Raw genomic sequence first — 27,234 nt, 5'->3', positions numbered from 1 at the left:
TGCACTGGAGTTATATCCAGCATGCACTGGAGTTATACCCGGCATGCACTATAGTTATACCCAGCATGCACTGAAGTTATACCCAGCATGCACTATAGTTATACCCAGCATGCACTGGAGTTATACCCGGCATGCACTAGAGTTATAACCAGCATGCACTAGAGTTATACCCAGCATGCATTGGAGTTATACCCAGCATGCATTGGAGTTATACCCAGCATGCACTATAGTTATACCCGGCATGCACTAGAGTTATACCCAGCATGCACTAGAGCTATACCCAGCATGCACTGGAGTTATACCCAGCATGCACTAGAGTTATACCCAGCATGCACTATAGTTATACCCAGCATGCACTGGATTTATACCCAGCATGCACTATAGTTATACCCAGCATGCACTAGAGTTATAACCAGCATGCATTGGAGTTATACCCAGCATGCACTGGAGTTATACCCAGAATGCACTATAGTTATACCCAGCATGCACTATAGTTATACCCAGCATGCACTAGAGTTATAACCAGCATGCATTGGAGTTATACCCAGCATGCACTGGAGTTATACCCAGAATGCACTATAGTTATACCCAGCATGCACTATAGTTATACCCAGCATGCACTATAGTTATACCCGGCATGCACTAGAGTTATACCCAGCATGCACTAGAGTTATAACCAGCATGCATTGGAGTTATACCCAGCATGCACTGGAGTTATACCCAGAATGCACTATAGTTATACCCAGCATGCACTATAGTTATACCCAGCATGCACTAGAGTTATACCCAGCATGCACTAGAGTTATACACAGCATGCATTGGAGTTATACCCAGCATGCACTGGAGTTATACCCAGAATGCACTATAGTTATACCCAGCATGCACTATAGTTATACCCAGCATGCACTATAGTTATACCTCGCATGCACTAGAGTTATACCCAGCATGCACTAGAGTTATACCCAGCATGCATTGGAGTTATACCCAGCATGCACTATACTTATACCCAGCATGCACTATAGTTATACCCAGCATGCACTACAGTTATACCCAGCATGCACTACAGTCATACCCAGCATGCATTGGAGTTATACCCAGCATGCACTGGAGTTATACCCAGCATGCACTGGAGTTATACCCAGCATGCACTAGAGTTATAACCAGCATGCACTAGAGCTATACCCAGCATGCACTGAAGTTATACCCAACATGCACTAGAGTTATACCCATCATGCACTAGAGCTATATCCAGCATGCACTGAAGTTATACCCAGCATGCACTAGAGTTATACGCAGCATGCATTGGAGTTATACCCAGCATGCACTGGAGTTATACCCAGCATGCACTATAGTTATACCCAGCATGCACTACAGTTATACCCAGCATGCACTACAGTCATACCCAGCATGCATTGGAGTTATACCCAGCATGCACTGGAGTTATACCCAGCATGCACTGGAGTTATACCCGGCATGCACTAGAGTTATAACCAGCATGCACTAGAGCTATACCCAGCATGCACTGAAGTTATACCCAGCATGCACTAGAGTTATACCCATCATGCACTAGAGCTATATCCAGCATGCACTGAAGTTATACCCAGCATGCACTACAGTTATAACCAGCATGCACTAGAGCTATACCCAGCATGCACTGAAGTTATACCCAGCATGCACTAGAGTTATACATAGCATGCACTAGAGTTATACACATCATGCATTGGAGTTATACCCAGCATGCACTAGAGTTATACCCAGCATGCACTAGAGCTATACCCAGCATGCACTGAAGTTGTACCCAGCATGCACTAGAGTTATACGCAGCATGCATTGGAGTTATACCCAGCATGCACCGGAGTTATACCCAGCATGCACTATAGTTTTTCCCGGCATGCACCGGAGTTATACCCGGCATGCACTATAGTTATACCCAGCATGTACTGGAGTTATACCCAGCATGCACTGGAGTTATACCCAGCATGCATTGGAGTTATACCCAGCATGCACTATAGTTATACCCAGCATGCATTGGAGTTATACCCAGCATGCACTGGAGTTATACCCAGCATGCACTGGAGTTATACCCGGCATGCACTACAGTTATACCCAGCATGCACTGGAGTTATACCCAGCATGCACTATAGTTATACCCAGCATGCATTGGAGTTATACCCAGCATGCACTGGAGTTATACCCAGCATGCACTGGAGTTATACCCGGCATGCACTATAGTTATACCCAGCATGCACTGAAGTTATACCCAGCATGCACTAGAGTTATACCCAGCATGCATTGGAGTTATACCCAGCATGCACTGGAGTTATACCCAGCATGCACTGGAGTTATACCCGGCATGCACTATAGTTATACCCAGCATGCACTGGAGTTATACCCAGCATGCACTACAGTTATACCCAGCATGCACTGGAGTTATACCCAGCATGTACTATAGTTATACCCAGCATGCACTGGAGTTATACCCGGCATGCACTAGAGTTATAACCAGCATGCACTGGAGTTATACCCGGCATGCACTAGAGTTATAACCAGCATGCACTAGAGCTATACCCAGCATGCACTGAAGTTATACCCAGCATGCACTAGAGTTATACATAGCATGCACTATAGTTATACCCAGCATGCACTGGAGTTATACCCAGCATGCACTATAGTTATACCCGGCATGCACTGGAGTTATACCCAGCATGCACTACAGTTATACCCAGCATGCACTGGAGTTATACCCAGAATGCACTACAGTTATACCCAGCATGCACTGGAGTTATAACCAGCATGCACTATAGTTATACCCAGCATGCACTATAGTTATACCCAGCATGCACTGGAGTTATACCCAGCATGCACTACAGTTATACCCAGCATGCACTATAGTTATACCCAGCATGCACTATAGTTATACCCAGCATGCACTACAGTTATACCCAGCATGCACTACAGTCATACCCAGCATGCATTGGAGTTATACCCAGCATGCACTGGAGTTATACCCAGCATGCACTGGAGTTATACCCAGCATGCACTAGAGTTATACCCAGCATGCACTGGAGTTATACCCGGCATGCACTAGAGTTATAACCAGCATGCACTAGAGCTATACCCAGCATGCACTGAAGTTATACCCAGCATGCACTAGAGTTATACCCAGCATGCACTAGAGCTATACCCAGCATGCACTGAAGTTATACCCAGCATGCACTAGAGTTATACGCAGCATGCATTGGAGTTATACCCAGCATGTACTGGAGTTATACCCAGCATGCACTATAGTTTTTCCCGGCATGCACCGGAGTTATACCCGGCATGCACTATAGTTATACCCAGCATGTACTGGAGTTATACCCAGCATGCACTGGAGTTATACCCAGCATGCACTATAGTTATACCCAGCATGCATTGGAGTTATACCCAGCATGCACTGGAGTTATACCCAGCATGCACTGGAGTTATACCCGGCATGCACTACAGTTATACCCAGCATGCACTGGAGTTATACCCAGCATGCACTATAGTTATACCCAGCATGCATTGGAGTTATACCCAGCATGCACTGGAGTTATACCCAGCATGCACTGGAGTTATACCCGGCATGCACTATAGTTATACCCAGCATGCACTGAAGTTATACCCAGCATGCACTAGAGTTATACCCAGCATGCATTGGAGTTATACCCAGCATGCACTGGAGTTATACCCAGCATGCACTGGAGTTATACCAGGCATGCACTATAGTTGTACCCAGCATGCACTGGAGTTATACCCAGCATGCACTACAGTTATACCCAGCATGCACTGGAGTTATACCCAGCATGCACTATAGTTATACCCAGCATGCACTGGAGTTATACCCGGCATGCACTAGAGTTATAACCAGCATGCACTAGAGCTATACCCAGCATGCACTATAGTTATACCCAGCATGAACTGGAGTTATACCCAGCATGCACTACAGTTATACCCAGCATGCACTACAGTTATACCCAGCATGCACTATAGTTACACCCAGCATGCACTATAGTTATACCCAGCATGCACTACAGTTATACCCAGCATGCATTGGAGTTATACCCAGCATGCACTGGAGTTATACCCAGCATGCACTGGAGTTATACCCAGCATGCACTAGAGTTATACCCAGCATGCACTAGAGCTATACCCAGCATGCACTGAAGTTATACCCAGCATGCACTGGAGTTATACCCAGCATGCACTACAGTTATACCCAGCATGCACTGGATTTATACCCAGCATGCACTATAGTTATACCCAGCATGCACTGGAGTTATACCCGGCATGCACTAGAGTTATAACCAGCATGCACTAGAGCTATACCCAGCATGCACTGAAGTTATACCCAGCATGCACTAGAGTTATACATAGCATGCACTAGAGTTATACACATCATGCATTGGAGTTATACCCAGCATGCACTACAGGTATACCCAGCATGCATTGGAGTTATACCCAGCATGCACTGGAGTTATACCCAGCATGCACTAGAGTTATACCCAGCATGCACTGGAGTTATACCCGACATGCACTAGAGTTATACCCAGCATGCACTAGAGCTATACCCAGCATGCACTGAAGTTATACCCAGCATGCACTAGAGTTATACCCAGCATGCATTGGAGTTATACCCAGCATGCACTGGAGTTATACCCAGCTTGCACTGGAGTTATACCCAGCATGCACTAGAGTTATACCCAGCATGCACTGGAGTTATACCCAGCATGCACTATAGTTATACCCAGCATGCACTGGAGTTATACCCGGCATGCACTAGAGTTATACCCAGCATGCACTAGAGCTATACCCAGCGGGCACTGAAGTTATACCCAGCATGCACTAGAGTTATACCCAGCATGCATTGGAGTTATACCCAGCATGCACTGGAGTTATACCCAGCTCGCACTGGAGTTATACCCGGCATGCACTATAGTTATACCCAGCATGCACTAGATTTATACCCAGCATGCACTACAGTTATACCCAGCATGCACTGGAGTTATACCCAGCATGCACTGGAGTTATACCCGGCATGCACTACAGTTATACCCAGCATGCACTGGAGTTATACCCAGCATGCACTATAGTTATACCCAGCATGCATTGGAGTTATACCCAGCATGCACTGGAGTTATACCCAGCATGCACTGGAGTTATACCCGGCATGCACTATAGTTATACCCAGCATGCACTGAAGTTATACCCAGCATGCACTAGAGTTATACCCAGCATGCATTGGAGTTATACCCAGCATGCACTGGAGTTATACCCAGCATGCACTGGAGTTATACCCGGCATGCACTATAGTTATACCCAGCATGCACTGGAGTTATACCCAGCATGCACTACAGTTATACCCAGCATGCACTGGAGTTATACCCAGCATGCACTATAGTTATACCCAGCATGCACTGGAGTTATACCCGGCATGCACTAGAGTTATAACCACCATGCACTGGAGTTATACCCGGCATGCACTAGAGTTATAACCAGCATGCACTAGAGCTATACCCAGCATGCACTGAAGTTATACCCAGCATGCACTAGAGTTATACATAGCATGCACTATAGTTATACCCAGCATGCACTGGAGTTATACCCAGCATGCACTATAGTTATACCCGGCATGCACTGGAGTTATACCCAGCATGCACTACAGTTATACCCAGCATGCACTGGAGTTATACCCAGAATGCACTACAGTTATACCCAGCATGCACTGGAGTTATACCCAGCATGCACTATAGTTATACCCAGCATGCACTATAGTTATACCCAGCATGCACTGGAGTTATACCCAGCATGCACTACAGTTATACCCAGCATGCACTATACTTATACCCAGCATGCACTATAGTTATACCCAGCATGCACTACAGTTATACCCAGCATGCACTACAGTCATACCCAGCATGCATTGGAGTTATACCCAGCATGCACTGGAGTTATACCCAGCATGCACTGGAGTTATACCCAGCATGCACTAGAGTTATAACCAGCATGCACTAGAGCTATACCCAGCATGCACTGAAGTTATACCCAACATGCACTAGAGTTATACCCATCATGCACTAGAGCTATATCCAGCATGCACTGAAGTTATACCCAGCATGCACTAGAGTTATACGCAGCATGCATTGGAGTTATACCCAGCATGCACTGGAGTTATACCCAGCATGCACTATAGTTATACCCAGCATGCACTACAGTTATACCCAGCATGCACTACAGTCATACCCAGCATGCATTGGAGTTATACCCAGCATGCACTGGAGTTATACCCAGCATGCACTGGAGTTATACCCGGCATGCACTAGAGTTATAACCAGCATGCACTAGAGCTATACCCAGCATGCACTGAAGTTATACCCAGCATGCACTAGAGTTATACCCATCATGCACTAGAGCTATATCCAGCATGCACTGAAGTTATACCCAGCATGCACTACAGTTATAACCAGCATGCACTAGAGCTATACCCAGCATGCACTGAAGTTATACCCAGCATGCACTAGAGTTATACATAGCATGCACTAGAGTTATACACATCATGCATTGGAGTTATACCCAGCATGCACTAGAGTTATACCCAGCATGCACTAGAGCTATACCCAGCATGCACTGAAGTTGTACCCAGCATGCACTAGAGTTATACGCAGCATGCATTGGAGTTATACCCAGCATGCACCGGAGTTATACCCAGCATGCACTATAGTTTTTCCCGGCATGCACCGGAGTTATACCCGGCATGCACTATAGTTATACCCAGCATGTACTGGAGTTATACCCAGCATGCACTGGAGTTATACCCAGCATGCATTGGAGTTATACCCAGCATGCACTATAGTTATACCCAGCATGCATTGGAGTTATACCCAGCATGCACTGGAGTTATACCCAGCATGCACTGGAGTTATACCCGGCATGCACTACAGTTATACCCAGCATGCACTGGAGTTATACCCAGCATGCACTATAGTTATACCCAGCATGCATTGGAGTTATACCCAGCATGCACTGGAGTTATACCCAGCATGCACTGGAGTTATACCCGGCATGCACTATAGTTATACCCAGCATGCACTGAAGTTATACCCAGCATGCACTAGAGTTATACCCAGCATGCATTGGAGTTATACCCAGCATGCACTGGAGTTATACCCAGCATGCACTGGAGTTATACCCGGCATGCACTATAGTTATACCCAGCATGCACTGGAGTTATACCCAGCATGCACTACAGTTATACCCAGCATGCACTGGAGTTATACCCAGCATGTACTATAGTTATACCCAGCATGCACTGGAGTTATACCCGGCATGCACTAGAGTTATAACCAGCATGCACTGGAGTTATACCCGGCATGCACTAGAGTTATAACCAGCATGCACTAGAGCTATACCCAGCATGCACTGAAGTTATACCCAGCATGCACTAGAGTTATACATAGCATGCACTATAGTTATACCCAGCATGCACTGGAGTTATACCCAGCATGCACTATAGTTATACCCGGCATGCACTGGAGTTATACCCAGCATGCACTACAGTTATACCCAGCATGCACTGGAGTTATACCCAGAATGCACTACAGTTATACCCAGCATGCACTGGAGTTATAACCAGCATGCACTATAGTTATACCCAGCATGCACTATAGTTATACCCAGCATGCACTGGAGTTATACCCAGCATGCACTACAGTTATACCCAGCATGCACTATAGTTATACCCAGCATGCACTATAGTTATACCCAGCATGCACTACAGTTATACCCAGCATGCACTACAGTCATACCCAGCATGCATTGGAGTTATACCCAGCATGCACTGGAGTTATACCCAGCATGCACTGGAGTTATACCCAGCATGCACTAGAGTTATACCCAGCATGCACTGGAGTTATACCCGGCATGCACTAGAGTTATAACCAGCATGCACTAGAGCTATACCCAGCATGCACTGAAGTTATACCCAGCATGCACTAGAGTTATACCCAGCATGCACTAGAGCTATACCCAGCATGCACTGAAGTTATACCCAGCATGCACTAGAGTTATACGCAGCATGCATTGGAGTTATACCCAGCATGTACTGGAGTTATACCCAGCATGCACTATAGTTTTTCCCGGCATGCACCGGAGTTATACCCGGCATGCACTATAGTTATACCCAGCATGTACTGGAGTTATACCCAGCATGCACTGGAGTTATACCCAGCATGCACTATAGTTATACCCAGCATGCATTGGAGTTATACCCAGCATGCACTGGAGTTATACCCAGCATGCACTGGAGTTATACCCGGCATGCACTACAGTTATACCCAGCATGCACTGGAGTTATACCCAGCATGCACTATAGTTATACCCAGCATGCATTGGAGTTATACCCAGCATGCACTGGAGTTATACCCAGCATGCACTGGAGTTATACCCGGCATGCACTATAGTTATACCCAGCATGCACTGAAGTTATACCCAGCATGCACTAGAGTTATACCCAGCATGCATTGGAGTTATACCCAGCATGCACTGGAGTTATACCCAGCATGCACTGGAGTTATACCAGGCATGCACTATAGTTGTACCCAGCATGCACTGGAGTTATACCCAGCATGCACTACAGTTATACCCAGCATGCACTGGAGTTATACCCAGCATGCACTATAGTTATACCCAGCATGCACTGGAGTTATACCCGGCATGCACTAGAGTTATAACCAGCATGCACTAGAGCTATACCCAGCATGCACTATAGTTATACCCAGCATGAACTGGAGTTATACCCAGCATGCACTACAGTTATACCCAGCATGCACTACAGTTATACCCAGCATGCACTATAGTTACACCCAGCATGCACTATAGTTATACCCAGCATGCACTACAGTTATACCCAGCATGCATTGGAGTTATACCCAGCATGCACTGGAGTTATACCCAGCATGCACTGGAGTTATACCCAGCATGCACTAGAGTTATACCCAGCATGCACTAGAGCTATACCCAGCATGCACTGAAGTTATACCCAGCATGCACTGGAGTTATACCCAGCATGCACTACAGTTATACCCAGCATGCACTGGATTTATACCCAGCATGCACTATAGTTATACCCAGCATGCACTGGAGTTATACCCGGCATGCACTAGAGTTATAACCAGCATGCACTAGAGCTATACCCAGCATGCACTGAAGTTATACCCAGCATGCACTAGAGTTATACATAGCATGCACTAGAGTTATACACATCATGCATTGGAGTTATACCCAGCATGCACTACAGGTATACCCAGCATGCATTGGAGTTATACCCAGCATGCACTGGAGTTATACCCAGCATGCACTAGAGTTATACCCAGCATGCACTGGAGTTATACCCGACATGCACTAGAGTTATACCCAGCATGCACTAGAGCTATACCCAGCATGCACTGAAGTTATACCCAGCATGCACTAGAGTTATACCCAGCATGCATTGGAGTTATACCCAGCATGCACTGGAGTTATACCCAGCATGCCCTGGAGTTATACCCGGGATGCACTATAGTCATACCCAGCATGCACTGGAGTTATACCCAGCATGCACTACAGTTATACCCAGCATGCACTGGATTTATACCCAGCATGCACTATAGTTATACCCAGCATGCACTGGAGTTATACCCGGCATGCACTAGAGTTATAACCAGCATGCACTAGAGCTATACCCAGCATGCACTGAAGTTATACCCAGCATGCACTAGAGTTATAAATAGCATGCACTAGAGTTATACACATCATGCATTGGAGTTATACCCAGCATGCACTAGAGTTATACCCAGCATGCACTAGAGCTATACCCAGCATGCACTGAAGTTATACCCAGCATGCACTAGAGTTATACGCAGCATGCATTGGAGTTATACCCAGCATGCACTGGAGTTATACCCAGCATGCACTATAGTTTTTCCCGGCATGCACTATAGTTATACCCAGCATGTACTGGAGTTATACCCAGCATGCACTGGAGTTATACCCAGCATGCACTGGAGTTATACCCGGCATGCACTATAGTTATACCCAGCATGCACTGGAGTTATACCCAGCATGCACTATAGTTATACCCAGCATGCATTGGAGTTATACCCAGCATGCACTGGAGTTATATCCAGCATGCACTGGAGTTATACCCGGCATGCACTATAGTTATACCCAGCATGCACTGAAGTTATACCCAGCATGCACTATAGTTATACCCAGCATGTACTGGAGTTATACCCAGCATGCACTGGAGTTATACCCAGCATGCATTGGAGTTATACCCAGCATGCACTATAGTTATACCCAGCATGCATTGGAGTTATACCCAGCATGCACTGGAGTTATACCCAGCATGCACTGGAGTTATACCCAGCATGCACTACAGTTATACCCAGCATGCACTGGAGTTATACCCAGAATGCACTACAGTTATACCCAGCATGCACTGGAGTTATAACCAGCATGCACTATAGTTATACCCAGCATGCACTATAGTTATACCCAGCATGCACTGGAGTTATACCCAGCATGCACTATAGTTATACCCAGCATGCACTGGAGTTATACCCGGCATGCACTAGAGTTATAACCAGCATGCACTAGAGCTATACCCAGCATGCACTGAAGTTATACCCAGCATGCACTAGAGTTATACATAGCATGCACTATAGTTATACCCAGCATGCACTGGAGTTATACCCAGCATGCACTATAGTTATACCCAGCATGCACTGGAGTTATACCCAGCATGCACTACAGTTATACCCAGCATGCACTGGAGTTATACCCAGCATGCACTACAGTTATACCCAGCATGCACTGGAGTTATACCCAGCATGCACTATAGTTATACCCAGCATGCACTATAGTTATACCCAGCATGCACTGGAGTTATACCCAGCATGCACTACAGTTATACCCAGCATGCACTGGAGTTATACCCAGCATGCACTATAGTTATACCCAGCATGCACTGGAGTTATACCCGGCATGCACTAGAGTTATAACCAGCATGCACTGGAGTTATACCCAGCATGCACTATAGTTATACCCACCATGCACTATAGTTATACCCAGCATGCACTGGAGTTATACCCAGCATGCACTATAGTTATACCCAGCATGCACTACAGTTATATCCAGCATGCACTGGAGTTATACCCAGCATGCACTATAGTTATACCCAGCATGCACTATAGTTATACCCAGCAGGAACTGGAGTTATACCCAGCATGCACTACAGTTATACCCAGCATGCACTACAGTTATACCCAGCATGCACTATAGTTACACCCAGCATGCACTATAGTTATACCCAGCATGCACTACAGTTATACCCAGCATGCATTGGAGTTATACCCAGCATGCACTGGAGTTATACCCAGCATGCACTAGAGTTATACCCAGCATGCACTAGAGCTATACCCAGCATGCACTGAAGTTATACCCAGCATGCACTAGAGTTATACCCAGCATGCACTGGAGTTATACCCAGCATGCACTACAGTTATACCCAGCATGCACTGGATTTATACCCAGCATGCACTATAGTTATACCCAGCATGCACTGGAGTTATACCCGGCATGCACTAGAGTTATAACCAGCATGCACTAGAGCTATACCCAGCATGCACTGAAGTTATACCCAGCATGCACTAGAGTTATACATAGCATGCACTAGAGTTATACACATCATGCATTGGAGTTATACCCAGCATGCACTACAGGTATACCCAGCATGCATTGGAGTTATACCCAGCATGCACTGGAGTTATACCCAGCATGCACTAGAGTTTTACCCAGCATGCACTGGAGTTATACCCGACATGCACTAGAGTTATACCCAGCATGCACTAGAGCTATACCCAGCATGCACTGGAGTTATACCCAGCATGCACTAGAGTTATACCCAGCATGCATTGGAGTTATACCCAGCATGCACTGGAGTTATACCCAGCATGCCCTGGAGTTATACCCGGGATGCACTATAGTCATACCCAGCATGCACTGGAGTTATACCCAGCATGCACTACAGTTATACCCAGCATGCACTGGATTTATACCCAGCATGCACTATAGTTATACCCAGCATGCACTGGAGTTATACCCGGCATGCACTAGAGTTATAACCAGCATGCACTAGAGCTATACCCAGCATGCACTGAAGTTATACCCAGCATGCACTAGAGTTATAAATAGCATGCACTAGAGTTATACACATCATGCATTGGAGTTATACCCAGCATGCACTAGAGTTATACCCAGCATGCACTAGAGTTATACCCAGCATGCACTGAAGTTATACCCAGCATGCACTAGAGTTATACGCAGCATGCATTGGAGTTATACCCAGCATGCACTGGAGTTATACCCAGCATGCACTATAGTTTTTCCCGGCATGCACTATAGTTATACCCAGCATGTACTGGAGTTATACCCAGCATGCACTGGAGTTATACCCAGCATGCACTGGAGTTATACCCGGCATGCACTATAGTTATACCCAGCATGCACTGGAGTTATACCCAGCATGCACTATAGTTATACCCAGCATGCATTGGAGTTATACCCAGCATGCACTGGAGTTATATCCAGCATGCACTGGAGTTATACCCGGCATGCACTATAGTTATACCCAGCATGCACTGAAGTTATACCCAGCATGCACTATAGTTATACCCAGCATGCACTGGAGTTATACCCGGCATGCACTAGAGTTATAACCAGCATGCACTAGAGTTATACCCAGCATGCATTGGAGTTATACCCAGCATGCATTGGAGTTATACCCAGCATGCACTATAGTTATACCCGGCATGCACTAGAGTTATACCCAGCATGCACTAGAGCTATACCCAGCATGCACTGGAGTTATACCCAGCATGCACTAGAGTTATACCCAGCATGCACTATAGTTATACCCAGCATGCACTGGATTTATACCCAGCATGCACTATAGTTATACCCAGCATGCACTAGAGTTATAACCAGCATGCATTGGAGTTATACCCAGCATGCACTGGAGTTATACCCAGAATGCACTATAGTTATACCCAGCATGCACTATAGTTATACCCAGCATGCACTAGAGTTATAACCAGCATGCATTGGAGTTATACCCAGCATGCACTGGAGTTATACCCAGAATGCACTATAGTTATACCCAGCATGCACTATAGTTATACCCAGCATGCACTATAGTTATACCCGGCATGCACTAGAGTTATACCCAGCATGCACTAGAGTTATAACCAGCATGCATTGGAGTTATACCCAGCATGCACTGGAGTTATACCCAGAATGCACTATAGTTATACCCAGCATGCACTATAGTTATACCCAGCATGCACTAGAGTTATACCCAGCATGCACTAGAGTTATACACAGCATGCATTGGAGTTATACCCAGCATGCACTGGAGTTATACCCAGAATGCACTATAGTTATACCCAGCATGCACTATAGTTATACCCAGCATGCACTATAGTTATACCTCGCATGCACTAGAGTTATACCCAGCATGCACTAGAGTTATACCCAGCATGCATTGGAGTTATACCCAGCATGCACTATACTTATACCCAGCATGCACTATAGTTATACCCAGCATGCACTACAGTTATACCCAGCATGCACTACAGTCATACCCAGCATGCATTGGAGTTATACCCAGCATGCACTGGAGTTATACCCAGCATGCACTGGAGTTATACCCAGCATGCACTAGAGTTATAACCAGCATGCACTAGAGCTATACCCAGCATGCACTGAAGTTATACCCAACATGCACTAGAGTTATACCCATCATGCACTAGAGCTATATCCAGCATGCACTGAAGTTATACCCAGCATGCACTAGAGTTATACGCAGCATGCATTGGAGTTATACCCAGCATGCACTGGAGTTATACCCAGCATGCACTATAGTTATACCCAGCATGCACTACAGTTATACCCAGCATGCACTACAGTCATACCCAGCATGCATTGGAGTTATACCCAGCATGCACTGGAGTTATACCCAGCATGCACTGGAGTTATACCCGGCATGCACTAGAGTTATAACCAGCATGCACTAGAGCTATACCCAGCATGCACTGAAGTTATACCCAGCATGCACTAGAGTTATACCCATCATGCACTAGAGCTATATCCAGCATGCACTGAAGTTATACCCAGCATGCACTACAGTTATAACCAGCATGCACTAGAGCTATACCCAGCATGCACTGAAGTTATACCCAGCATGCACTAGAGTTATACATAGCATGCACTAGAGTTATACACATCATGCATTGGAGTTATACCCAGCATGCACTAGAGTTATACCCAGCATGCACTAGAGCTATACCCAGCATGCACTGAAGTTGTACCCAGCATGCACTAGAGTTATACGCAGCATGCATTGGAGTTATACCCAGCATGCACCGGAGTTATACCCAGCATGCACTATAGTTTTTCCCGGCATGCACCGGAGTTATACCCGGCATGCACTATAGTTATACCCAGCATGTACTGGAGTTATACCCAGCATGCACTGGAGTTATACCCAGCATGCATTGGAGTTATACCCAGCATGCACTATAGTTATACCCAGCATGCATTGGAGTTATACCCAGCATGCACTGGAGTTATACCCAGCATGCACTGGAGTTATACCCGGCATGCACTACAGTTATACCCAGCATGCACTGGAGTTATACCCAGCATGCACTATAGTTATACCCAGCATGCATTGGAGTTATACCCAGCATGCACTGGAGTTATACCCAGCATGCACTGGAGTTATACCCGGCATGCACTATAGTTATACCCAGCATGCACTGAAGTTATACCCAGCATGCACTAGAGTTATACCCAGCATGCATTGGAGTTATACCCAGCATGCACTGGAGTTATACCCAGCATGCACTGGAGTTATACCCGGCATGCACTATAGTTATACCCAGCATGCACTGGAGTTATACCCAGCATGCACTACAGTTATACCCAGCATGCACTGGAGTTATACCCAGCATGTACTATAGTTATACCCAGCATGCACTGGAGTTATACCCGGCATGCACTAGAGTTATAACCAGCATGCACTGGAGTTATACCCGGCATGCACTAGAGTTATAACCAGCATGCACTAGAGCTATACCCAGCATGCACTGAAGTTATACCCAGCATGCACTAGAGTTATACATAGCATGCACTATAGTTATACCCAGCATGCACTGGAGTTATACCCAGCATGCACTATAGTTATACCCGGCATGCACTGGAGTTATACCCAGCATGCACTACAGTTATACCCAGCATGCACTGGAGTTATACCCAGAATGCACTACAGTTATACCCAGCATGCACTGGAGTTATAACCAGCATGCACTATAGTTATACCCAGCATGCACTATAGTTATACCCAGCATGCACTGGAGTTATACCCAGCATGCACTACAGTTATACCCAGCATGCACTATAGTTATACCCAGCATGCACTATAGTTATACCCAGCATGCACTACAGTTATACCCAGCATGCACTACAGTCATACCCAGCATGCATTGGAGTTATACCCAGCATGCACTGGAGTTATACCCAGCATGCACTGGAGTTATACCCAGCATGCACTAGAGTTATACCCAGCATGCACTGGAGTTATACCCGGCATGCACTAGAGTTATAACCAGCATGCACTAGAGCTATACCCAGCATGCACTGAAGTTATACCCAGCATGCACTAGAGTTATACCCAGCATGCACTAGAGCTATACCCAGCATGCACTGAAGTTATACCCAGCATGCACTAGAGTTATACGCAGCATGCATTGGAGTTATACCCAGCATGTACTGGAGTTATACCCAGCATGCACTATAGTTTTTCCCGGCATGCACCGGAGTTATACCCGGCATGCACTATAGTTATACCCAGCATGTACTGGAGTTATACCCAGCATGCACTGGAGTTATACCCAGCATGCACTATAGTTATACCCAGCATGCATTGGAGTTATACCCAGCATGCACTGGAGTTATACCCAGCATGCACTGGAGTTATACCCGGCATGCACTACAGTTATACCCAGCATGCACTGGAGTTATACCCAGCATGCACTATAGTTATACCCAGCATGCATTGGAGTTATACCCAGCATGCACTGGAGTTATACCCAGCATGCACTGGAGTTATACCCGGCATGCACTATAGTTATACCCAGCATGCACTGAAGTTATACCCAGCATGCACTAGAGTTATACCCAGCATGCATTGGAGTTATACCCAGCATGCACTGGAGTTATACCCAGCATGCACTGGAGTTATACCAGGCATGCACTATAGTTGTACCCAGCATGCACTGGAGTTATACCCAGCATGCACTATAGTTATACCCAGCATGCACTGGAGTTATACCCGGCATGCACTAGAGTTGTAACCAGCATGCACTGGAGTTATACCCAGCATGCACTATAGTTATACCCACCATGCACTATAGTTATACCCAGCATGCACTGGAGTTATACCCAGCATGCACTATAGTTATACCCAGCATGCACTACAGTTATATCCAGCATGCACTGGAGTTATACCCAGCATGCACTATAGTTATACCCAGCATGCACTATAGTTATACCCAGCATGCACTGGAGTTATACCCAGCATGCACTACAGTTATACCCAGCATGCAATATAGTTATACCCAGCATGCACTACAGTTATACCCAGCATGCATTGGAGTTATACCCAGCATGCACTGGAGTTATACCCAGCATGCACTGGAGTTATACCCAGCATGCACTACAGTTATACCCAGCATGCACTACAGTTATACCCATCATGCATTGGAGTTATACCCAGCATGCACTGGAGTTATACCCAGCATGCACTACAGTTATACCCAGCATGCACTGGATTTATACCCAGCATGCACTATAGTTATACCCAGCATGCACTGGAGTTATACCCGGCATGCACTAGAGTTATAACCAGCATGCACTAGAGCTATACCCAGCATGCACTGAAGTTATACCCAGCATGCACTAGAGTTATACATAGCATGCACTAGAGTTATACACATCATGCATTGGAGTTATACCCAGCATGCACTACAGTTATACCCAGCATGCATTGGAGTTATACCCAGCATGCACTGGAGTTATACCCAGCATGCACTAGAGTTATACCCAGCATGCACTGGAGTTATACCCGGCATGCACTAGAGTTATACCCAGCATGCACTAGAGCTATACCCAGCATGCACTGAAGTTATACCCAGCATGCACTAGAGTTATACCCAGCATGCATTGGAGTTATACCCAGCATGCACTGGAGTTATACCCAGCATGCCCTGGAGTTATACCCGGGATGCACTATAGTCATACCCAGCATGCACTGGAGTTATACCCAGCATGCACTACAGTTATACCCAGCATGCACTGGATTTATACCCAGCATGCACTATAGTTATACCCAGCATGCACTGGAGTTATACCCGGCATGCACTAGAGTTATAACCAGCATGCACTAGAGCTATACCCAGCATGCACTGAAGTTATACCCAGCATGCACTAGAGTTATAAATAGCATGCACTAGAGTTATACACATCATGCATTGGAGTTATACCCAGCATGCACTAGAGTTATACCCAGCATGCACTGGAGCTATACCCAGCATGCACTACAGTTATACCCAGCATGCACTGGAGTTATACCCAGCATGCACTACAGTTATACCCAGCATGCACTGGAGTTATACCCAGCATGCACTATAGTTTTTCCCGGCATGCACCGGAGTTATACCCGGCATGCACTATAGTTATACCCAGCATGTACTGGAGTTATACCCAGCATGCACTGGAGTTATACCCAGCATGCACTGGAGTTATACCCAGCATGCACTGGAGTTATACCCGGCATGCACTATAGTTATACCCAGCATGCACTGGAGTTATACCCAGCATGCACTATAGTTATACCCAGCATGCATTGGAGTTATACCCAGCATGCACTGGAGTTATACCCAGCATGCACTGGAGTTATACCCGGCATGCACTATAGTTATACCCAGCATGCACTGGAGTTATACCCAGCATGCACTACAGTTATACCCAGCATGCACTGGAGTTATACCCAGCATGCACTATAGTTATACCCAGCATGCACTGGAGTTATACCCGGCAAGCACTAGAGTTATAACCAGCATGCACTGGAGTTATACCCGGCATGCACTAGAGTTATAACCAGCATGCACTAGAGCTATACCCAGCATGCACTGAAGTTATACCCAGCATGCACTAGAGTTATACATAGCATGCACTATAGTTATAACCAGCATGCACTGGAGTTATACCCAGCATGCACTATAGTTATACCCAGCATGCACTGGAGTTATACCCAGCATGCACTACAGTTATACCCAGCATGCACTGGAGTTATACCCAGCATGCACTACAGTTATACCCAGCATGCACTGGAGTTATACCCAGCATGCACCATAGATATACCAAGCATGCACTATAGTTATACCCAGCATGCACTGGAGTTATACCCGGCATGCACTGAAGTTATACCCAGCATGTACTAGAGTTATACGCAGCATGCATTGGAGTTATACCCAGCATGCACTGGAGTTATACCCAGCATGCACTATAGTTTTTCCCGGCATGCACCGGAGTTATACCCGGCATGCACTACAGTTATACCCAGCATGCACTGGAGTTATACCCAGCATGCACTATAGTTATACCCAGCATGCACTGGAGTTATACCCGGCATGCACTAGAGTTATAACCAGGATGCACTGGAGTTATACCCGGCATGCACTAGAGTTATAACCAGCATGCACTAGAGCTATACCCAGCATGCACTGAAGTTATACCCAGCATGCACTAGAGTTATACATAGCATGCACTATAGTTATACGCAGCATGCACTGGAGTTATACCCAGCATGCACTATAGTTATACCCAGCATGCACTGGAGTTATACCCAACATGCACTACAGTTATACCCAGCATGCACTGGAGTTATAGCCAGCATGCACTACAGTTATACCCAGCATGCACTGGAGTTATACCCAGCATGCACTATAGTTATACCCAGCATGCACTATAGTTATACCCAGCATGCACTGGAGTTATACCCAGCATGCACTACAGTTATACCCAGCATGCACTGGAGTTATACCCAGCATGCACTATAGTTATACCCAGCATGCACTGGAGTTATACCCGGCATGCACTAGAGTTATAACCAGCATGCACTGGAGTTATACCCAGCATGCACTATAGTTATACCCACCATGCACTATAGTTATACCCAGCATGCACTGGAGTTATACCCAGCATGCACTATAGTTATACCCAGCATGCACTACAGTTATACCCAGCATGCACTGGAGTTATACCCAGCATGCACTATAGTTATACCCAGCATGCACTATAGTTATACCCAGCATGCACTGGAGTTATACCCAGCATGCACTACAGTTATACCCAGCATGCACTATAGTTACACCCAGCATGCACTATAGTTATACCCAGCATGCACTACAGTTATACCCAGCATGCACTACAGTTATACCCTGCATGCACTATAGTTATACCCAGCATGCACTGGAGTTATACCCGGCATGCACTAGAGTTATAACCAGCATGCACTGGAGTTATACCCGGCATGCATTAGAGTTATAACCAGCATGCGCTAGAGCTATACCCAGCATGCACTGAAGTTATACCCAGCATACACTAGAGTTATACATAGCATGCACTATAATTATACCCAGCATGCACTGGAGTTATACCCAGCATGCACTATAGTTATACCCAGCATGCACTGGAGTTATACCCGGCATGCACTATAGTTATACCCAGCATGCACTGGAGTTATACCCGGCATGCACTAGAGTTATAACCAGCATGCACTAGAGCTATACCCAGCATGCACTGAAGTTATACCCAGCATGCCTTAGAGTTATACATAGCATGCACTATAGTTATACCCAGCATGCACTGGAGTTATACCCAGCATGCACTATAGTTATACCCAGCATGCACTAGAGTTATACATAGCATGCACTAGAGTTATACCCAGCATACACTGGAGTTATACCCAGCATGCACTATAGTTATACCCAGCATGCACTAGAGTTATACATAGCATGCACTGGAGTTATACCCAGCATGCACTATAGTTATACCCAGCATGCACTAGAGTTATACACATCAAGCATTGGAGTTATACCCAGCATGCACTGGAGTTATACCCGGCATGCACTAGAGTTATACCCAGCATGCAATGCAGGTACATATTGAGACTGTGTCCAGGGCAGCGCTGCAGCGTGCCTTTTTCAGATTCCAGAAGAAGGCTACAAGGATGTAACTGTAGTTGCAGACATTCTTGCAGCTTTAACAGACATCCAAGTGTCACACTACATAACAGGTCCAGCCAGGGCAACAGCAGGGGAAGCTTCACTCACACAGATTTAGTACAGCGAGTATCATAGCGGGACAAGCTTCAATCACTCAGAACTAGAACAGCCTGGGTCCCGGCAGGGTAAGCTCCAATCTCAAAGAATGAGTACAGCCTGGACTTGGCAGGGAAAGCTCCAATCTCAAAGAAAGAGTACAGCCTGGACTTGGCAGGGCAAGCTCCAATCTCAAAGAAAGAACACAACCTGGACTTGGCAGGGCAAGCTCCAATCTCAAAGAAAGAGTACAGCCTGGACTTGGCAGGGCAAGCTCCAATCTCAAAGAAAGAGCACAGCCTGGACTTGGCAGGGCAAGCTCCAATCTCAAAGAAAGAACACAACCTGGACTTGGCAGGGCAAGCTCCACTCTTACATAAAATGTACAGCGTGCACTACTCGATGAACGTCTCTGCCACAAGGTACCAGTATCTTTAAAATAACTTTAGAGCAGAAGAAGCACCCCATTCCTTGCCCCACTCCCACACTCATTGACAGCTGACTTAGAACTGCAGGTTGCACCCTACAGATTTCCACCCATCAAGGATACTTGGTGGGAACTCCAATGTCTTCTTAGGGGGCTACAAATTGACGGCCTCAAGCTAAACCCTGTCGTGTCGTAGCAGCACTTAAACAGAAAAAGCAAAGCGTTTGCCTAATACACCTTCTACTGCTGTGACAATGGCCAATGCAGTGATCAAGACCAAGGGAGAGGTTGCATAACGCACCTTTACTGCTGTGACTATGGCCCATGCAGTGATCAAGACCAAGGGAGAGGTTGCATAACGCACCTTTACTGCTATGACTACGGCCCATGCAGGGATCGAGTCCAAGGGAGAGGTTGCATAACGCACCTTTACTGCTGTGACTACGGCCCATGCAGGGATCGAGTCCAAGGGAGAGGTTGCATAATGCACCTTTACTGCTGTGACTACGGCCCATGCACGGATCGAGTCCAAGGGAGAGGTTGCATAATGCACCTTTACTGCTGTGACAATGGCCCATGCATGGATCGAGTCCAAGGGCGAGGTTGCATAACCCACCTTTACTGCTGTGACTATGGCCCATGCAGGGATCAAGTCCAAGGGCGAGGCTGCATAACGCACTTTTACTGCTGTGACTATGGCCCATGCAGGGATCAAGTCCAAGGGAGAGGCTGCATAACGCACCTTTACTGCTGTCAATATGGCCCATGCAAGGTTCAGGTCCAAGGGAGAGGCTGCATAACGCACCTTTAGTGCTGTGACTATGGCCCATGCAGGGATCAAGTCCAAGGGAGAGGCTGCGTAACGCACCTTTACTGCTGTGACAATGGCCCATGCAGGAATCAAGTCCAAGGGAGAGGTTGCATAATGCACCTTTACTGCTGTGACTACGGCCCATGCAGGGATCGAGTCCAAGGGAGAGGTTGCATAATGCACCTTTACTGCTGTGACTACGGCCCATGCACGGATCGAGTCCAAGGTAGAGGTTGCATAATGCACCTTTACTGCTGTGACAATGGCCCATGCATGGATCGAGTCCAAGGGCCAGGTTGCATAACCCACCTTTACTGCTGTGACTATGGCCCATGCAGGGATCAAGTCCAAGGGCGAGGCTGCATAACGCACTTTTACTGCTGTGACTATGGCCCATGCATGGATCAAGTCCAAGGGCGAGGCTGCATAATGCACATTTACTGCTGTGACTACGGCCCATGCAGGGATCAAGTCCAAGGGCGAGGCTGCATAACGCACCTTTACTGCTGTGACTACGGCCCATGCAGGGATCAAGTCCAAGGGCGAGGCTGCATAACGCACCTTTACTGCTGTGACTACGGCCAATGCAGGGATCAAGTCCGAGGGAGAGGTTGCATAATGCACCTTTACTGCTGTGACAATGACCCATGCAGGGATCAGGTCCGAGGGAGAGGTTGCATAACGCACCTTTACTGCTGTGACAATGGCCCATGCAGGGATCAAGTCCGAGGGAGAGGCTGCATAACGCACCTTTACTGCTGTGACATGGGCCCATGCAGGGATCAAGTCCGAGGGAGAGGTTGCATAACGCACCTTTACTGCTGTGACAATGGCCCATGCAGGGATCACGTCCGAGGGAGAGGCTGCATAAAGCGCCTTTACTGCTGTGACAATGGCCCATGCAGGGATCAATTCCAAGGGAGAGGTTTCATAATGCACATTTACAGCTGTGACTACGGCCCATGCAGGGATCAGGTCCATGGGTGAGGCTGCATAATGCACCTTGACTGCTGTGACTACGGCCCATGCAGTGATCAAGTCCAAGGGAGAGGTTGCATGACGGACCTTTACTGATGTGACTATGGCCCATGCAGTGATCAAGTCCAAGGGAGAGGTTGCATGATGCACCTTTACTGCTGTGACTACGGTCCATGCAGGGATCAGGTGCAAGGGAAAAGTTGCATAAAGCACCTTTACTGCGGTGACTACGGCCCATGCAGGGATCAAGTCCAAGGGTGAGGCTGCATAACGCACCTTTACTGCTGTGACTATGACCCATGCAGTGATCAAGTCCAAGGGCTAGGCTGCATAACGCACCTTTACTGCTGAGACTATGGCCCATGCAGCGATCAAGTCCAAGGGCGAGGCTGCATAATGCACCTTTACTGCTGTGACTACGGCCCATGCAGTGATCAAGTCCAAGGAAGAGGCTGCAAAATGCATCTTTACTGCTGTGACTACAGCCCATGCAGGGAGCAGGTCCAAGGGAGAGGTTGCATAGCGCACTTTTACTGCTGTGACTACGGCCCATGCAGTGATCAAGTCCAATGGCGAGGCTGCATAACGCACCTTTACTGCTTTGACTACGGCCCCTGCAGGGATCAAGTACAAGGGCGAGGCTGCATAACGCACCTTTACTGCTTGACTACGGCCCCTGCAGGGATCAAGTCCAAGGGAGAGGCTGCATAACGCACATTTACTGCTGCGACTATCGCCCATGCAGGGATCAAGTCCAAGGGAGAGGCTGCATAACGCACCTTTACTGCTGTCACTATGGCCCATGCAAGGTTCAGGTCCAAGGGAGAGGCTGCATAACGCACCTTTAGTGCTGTGACTATGGCCCATGCAGGGATCAAGTCCAAGGGAGAGGCTGCGTAACGCACCTTTACTGCTGTGACAATGGCCCATGCAGGAATCAAGTCCAAGGGAGAGGCTGCATAACGCACCTTTACTTCTGTGACTATGACCCATGCAGTGATCAAGTCCAAGGGCTAGGCTGCATAACGCACCTTTACTGCTGAGACTATGGCCCATGCAGCGATCAAGTCCAAGGGCGAGGCTGCATAATGCACCTTTACTGCTGTGACTACGGCCCATGCAGTGATCAAGTCCAAGGGAGAGGCTGCAAAACGCATCTTTACTTCTGTGACTACGGCCCATGCAGGGATCAGGTCCAAGGGAGAGGTTGCATAACGCACTTTTACTGCTGTGACTACGGCCCATGCAGTGATCAAGTCCAAGGGCGAGGCTGCATAACGCACCTTTACTGCTTGACTACGGCCCCTGCAGGGATCAAGTCCAAGGGAGAGGCTGCATAACGCACATTTACTGCTGTGACTATCGCCCATGCAGGGATCAAGTCGAAGGGAGAGGCTGCATAACGCACCTTTACTGCTGTCACTACGGCCCATGCAAGGTTCAGGTCCAAGGGAGAGGCTGCATAACGCACCTTTACTGCTGTGACTACAGCCCATGCAGGGATCAAGTCCAAGGGAGAGGTTGCACTATGCACCTTTACTTCTGTGACTATGGCCCATGCAGGGAATAAGTCCAAGGGCGAGGCTGCATAACGCACCTTTACTGCTGTGACTATGGCCCAAGCAGGGATCAAGTCTAAGGGCGAGGCTGTATAATGCACCTTTACTGCTGTGACTACGGCCCATGCAGGGATCCACTCCAAGGGAGAGGTTGCATAACTCACCTTTACTGCTGTGACAATGGCCCATGCAGGGATCAAGTCCGAGGGAGAGGCTGCATAAAGCGCCTTTACTGCTCTGACAATGGCCCATGCAGGGATCAAGTCCAAGGGAGAGGTTGCATAACGCACCTTTACTGCTGTGACAATGGCCCATGCAGGGATCAAGTCCGAGGGAGAGATTGCATAACGCACCTTTACTGCTGTGACAATGGCCCATGCAGGGATCACGTCCGAGGGAGAGGCTGCATAAAGCGCCTTTACTGCTGTGACAATGGCCCATGCAGGGATCAATTCCAAGGGAGAGGTTTCATAATGCACATTTACAGCTGTGACTACGGCCCATGCAGGGATCAGGTGCAAGGGAGAAGTTGCATAAAGCACCTTTACTGCTGTGACTACTGCCCATGCAGTGATCAAGTCCAAGGGTGAGGCTGCATAACGCACCTTTACTGCTGTGACTATGACCCATGCAGTGATCAAGTCCAAGAGCTAGGCTGCATAACGCACCTTTACTGCTGTGACTACGGCCCATGCAGTGATCAAGTCCAAGGGAGAGGCTGCAAAACGCATCTTTACTGCTGTGACTACAGCCCATGCAGGGATCAGGTCCAAGGGAGAGGTTGCATAATGCACTTTTACTGCTGTGACTACGGCCCATGCAGTGATCAAGTCCAAGGGTGACGCTGCATAACTCACCTTTACTGCTTTGACTACGGCCCCTGCAGGGATCAAGTCCAAGGGCGAGGCTGCATAACGCACTTTTACTGCTTGACTACGGCCCCTGCAGGGATCAAGTCCAAGGGAGAGGCTGCATAACGCACATTTACTGCTGTGACTATCGCCCATGCAGGGATCAAGTCCAAGGGAGAGGCTGCATAACGCACCTTTACTGCTGTCACTACGGCCCATGCAAGGTTCAGGTCCAAGGGAGAGGCTGCATAATGCACCTTTAGTGCTGTGACTATGGCCCATGCAGGGATCAAGTCCAAGGGAGAGTCTGTGTAACGCACCTTTACTGCTGTGACAATGGCCCATGCATGAATCAAGTCCAAGGGAGAGGCTGCATAACGCACCTTTACTGCTGTGACTACAGCCCATGCAGGGATCAAGTCCAAGGGAGAGGTTGCACTATGCACCTTTACTTCTGTGACTATGGCCCATGCAGGGAATAAGTCCAAGGGCGAGGCTGCATAACGCACCTTTACTGCTGTGACTACGGCCGATGTAGAGATCCACTCCAAGGGAGAGGTTGCAGAATGCACCTTTACTGCTGTGATTACGGCCCATGCAGGGATCTAGTCCAAGGGAGAGGTTGCATAATGGACCTTTACTGCTGTGACAATGGCCCATGCAGTGATCAAATCCAAGGGAGAGGTTGCATAATGCACCTTTACTGCTATGACTGTGGCCCATGCAGGGATCAAGTCCAAGGGAGAGGCTGCATAATGCACCTTTACTGCTGTGATTACAGCCCATGCAGGGATCAAGTCCAAAGGAGAGGCTGCATAATGCACCTTTACTGCTGTGACTACGGCCCATGCAGGGATCAAGTCCAAGGGAGAGGCTGCATAACGCACCTTTACTGCTGTGACTATGGCCCATGCAGTGATCAAGTCCAAGCGAGAGATTGCATAACGCACCTTTACTGCTGTGACTATGGCCCTTGCAGGCATCAGGTCCAAGGGAGAGGTTGCATAACGCACCTTTATTGCTGTGACTACGGCCCATGCAGGGATCAAGTCTAAGGGAGAGGTTGCATGACGCACCTTTACTGCTGTGACTACGGCCCATGCAGGGATCAGGTCCAAGGGAGAAGTTGCATAAAGCACCTTTACTGCTGTGACTACGGCCCATGCAGGGATCAAGTCCAAGGGAGAGGCTTCATAACGCACCTTTACTGCTGTGACTATGGCCCATGCAGTGATCAAGTCCAAGGGAGAGATTGCATAACGCACCTTTACTGCTGTGACTATGGCCCTTGCAGGCATCAGGTCCAAGGGAGAGGTTGCATATCGCACCTTTATTGCTGTGACTACGGCCCATGCAGTGATCAAGTCCAAGGGCGAGGCTGCATAATGCACCTTTACTGCTTTGACTACAGCCCCTGCAGGGATCAAGTCCAAGGGCGAGGCTGCATAACGCACCTTTAATGCTTTGACTACGGCCCCTGCAGGGATCAAGTCCAACGGAGAGGCTGCATAACGCACCTTTACTGCTGTGACTATCGCCCATGCAGGGATCAAGTCCAAGGGCGAGGCTGCATAACGCACCTTTACTGCTGTGACTACAGCCCATGCAGGGATCAAGTCCAAGGGAGAGGTTGCACTATGCACCTTTACTGCTGTGACTATGGCCCATGCAGGGAATAAGTCCAAGGGCGAGGCTGCATAACGCACCTTTACTGCTGTGACTATGGCCCATTCAGGGATCAAGTCTAAGGGCGAGGCTGCATAACGCACCTTTACTGCTGTGACTACGGCCCATGCAGGGATCCAGTCCAAGGGAGAGGTTGCATAATGCACCTTTACTGCTGTGATTACGGCCCATGCAGGGATCTAGTCCAAGGGAGAGGTTGCATAATGGACCTTTACTGCTGTGACAATGGCCCATGCAGTGATCAAATCCAAGGGAGAGGTTGCATAATGCACCTTTACTGCTGTGATTATGGCCCATGCAGGGATCAAGTCCAAGGGAGAGGCTGCATAATGCACCTTTACTGCTGTGATTACAGCCCATGCAGGGATTAAGTCCAAAGGAGAGGCTGCATAATGCACCTTTACTGCTGTGACTACGGCCC

This window comes from Ambystoma mexicanum, chromosome 2q (genome assembly GCF_040938575.1).
Source record: "Ambystoma mexicanum isolate Mex_15411 chromosome 2q, UKY_AmexF1_1, whole genome shotgun sequence".
In the NCBI taxonomy this organism is placed as follows: Eukaryota; Metazoa; Chordata; class Amphibia; order Caudata; family Ambystomatidae; genus Ambystoma; species Ambystoma mexicanum.
This window is presented reverse-complemented; position numbering follows the sequence as displayed.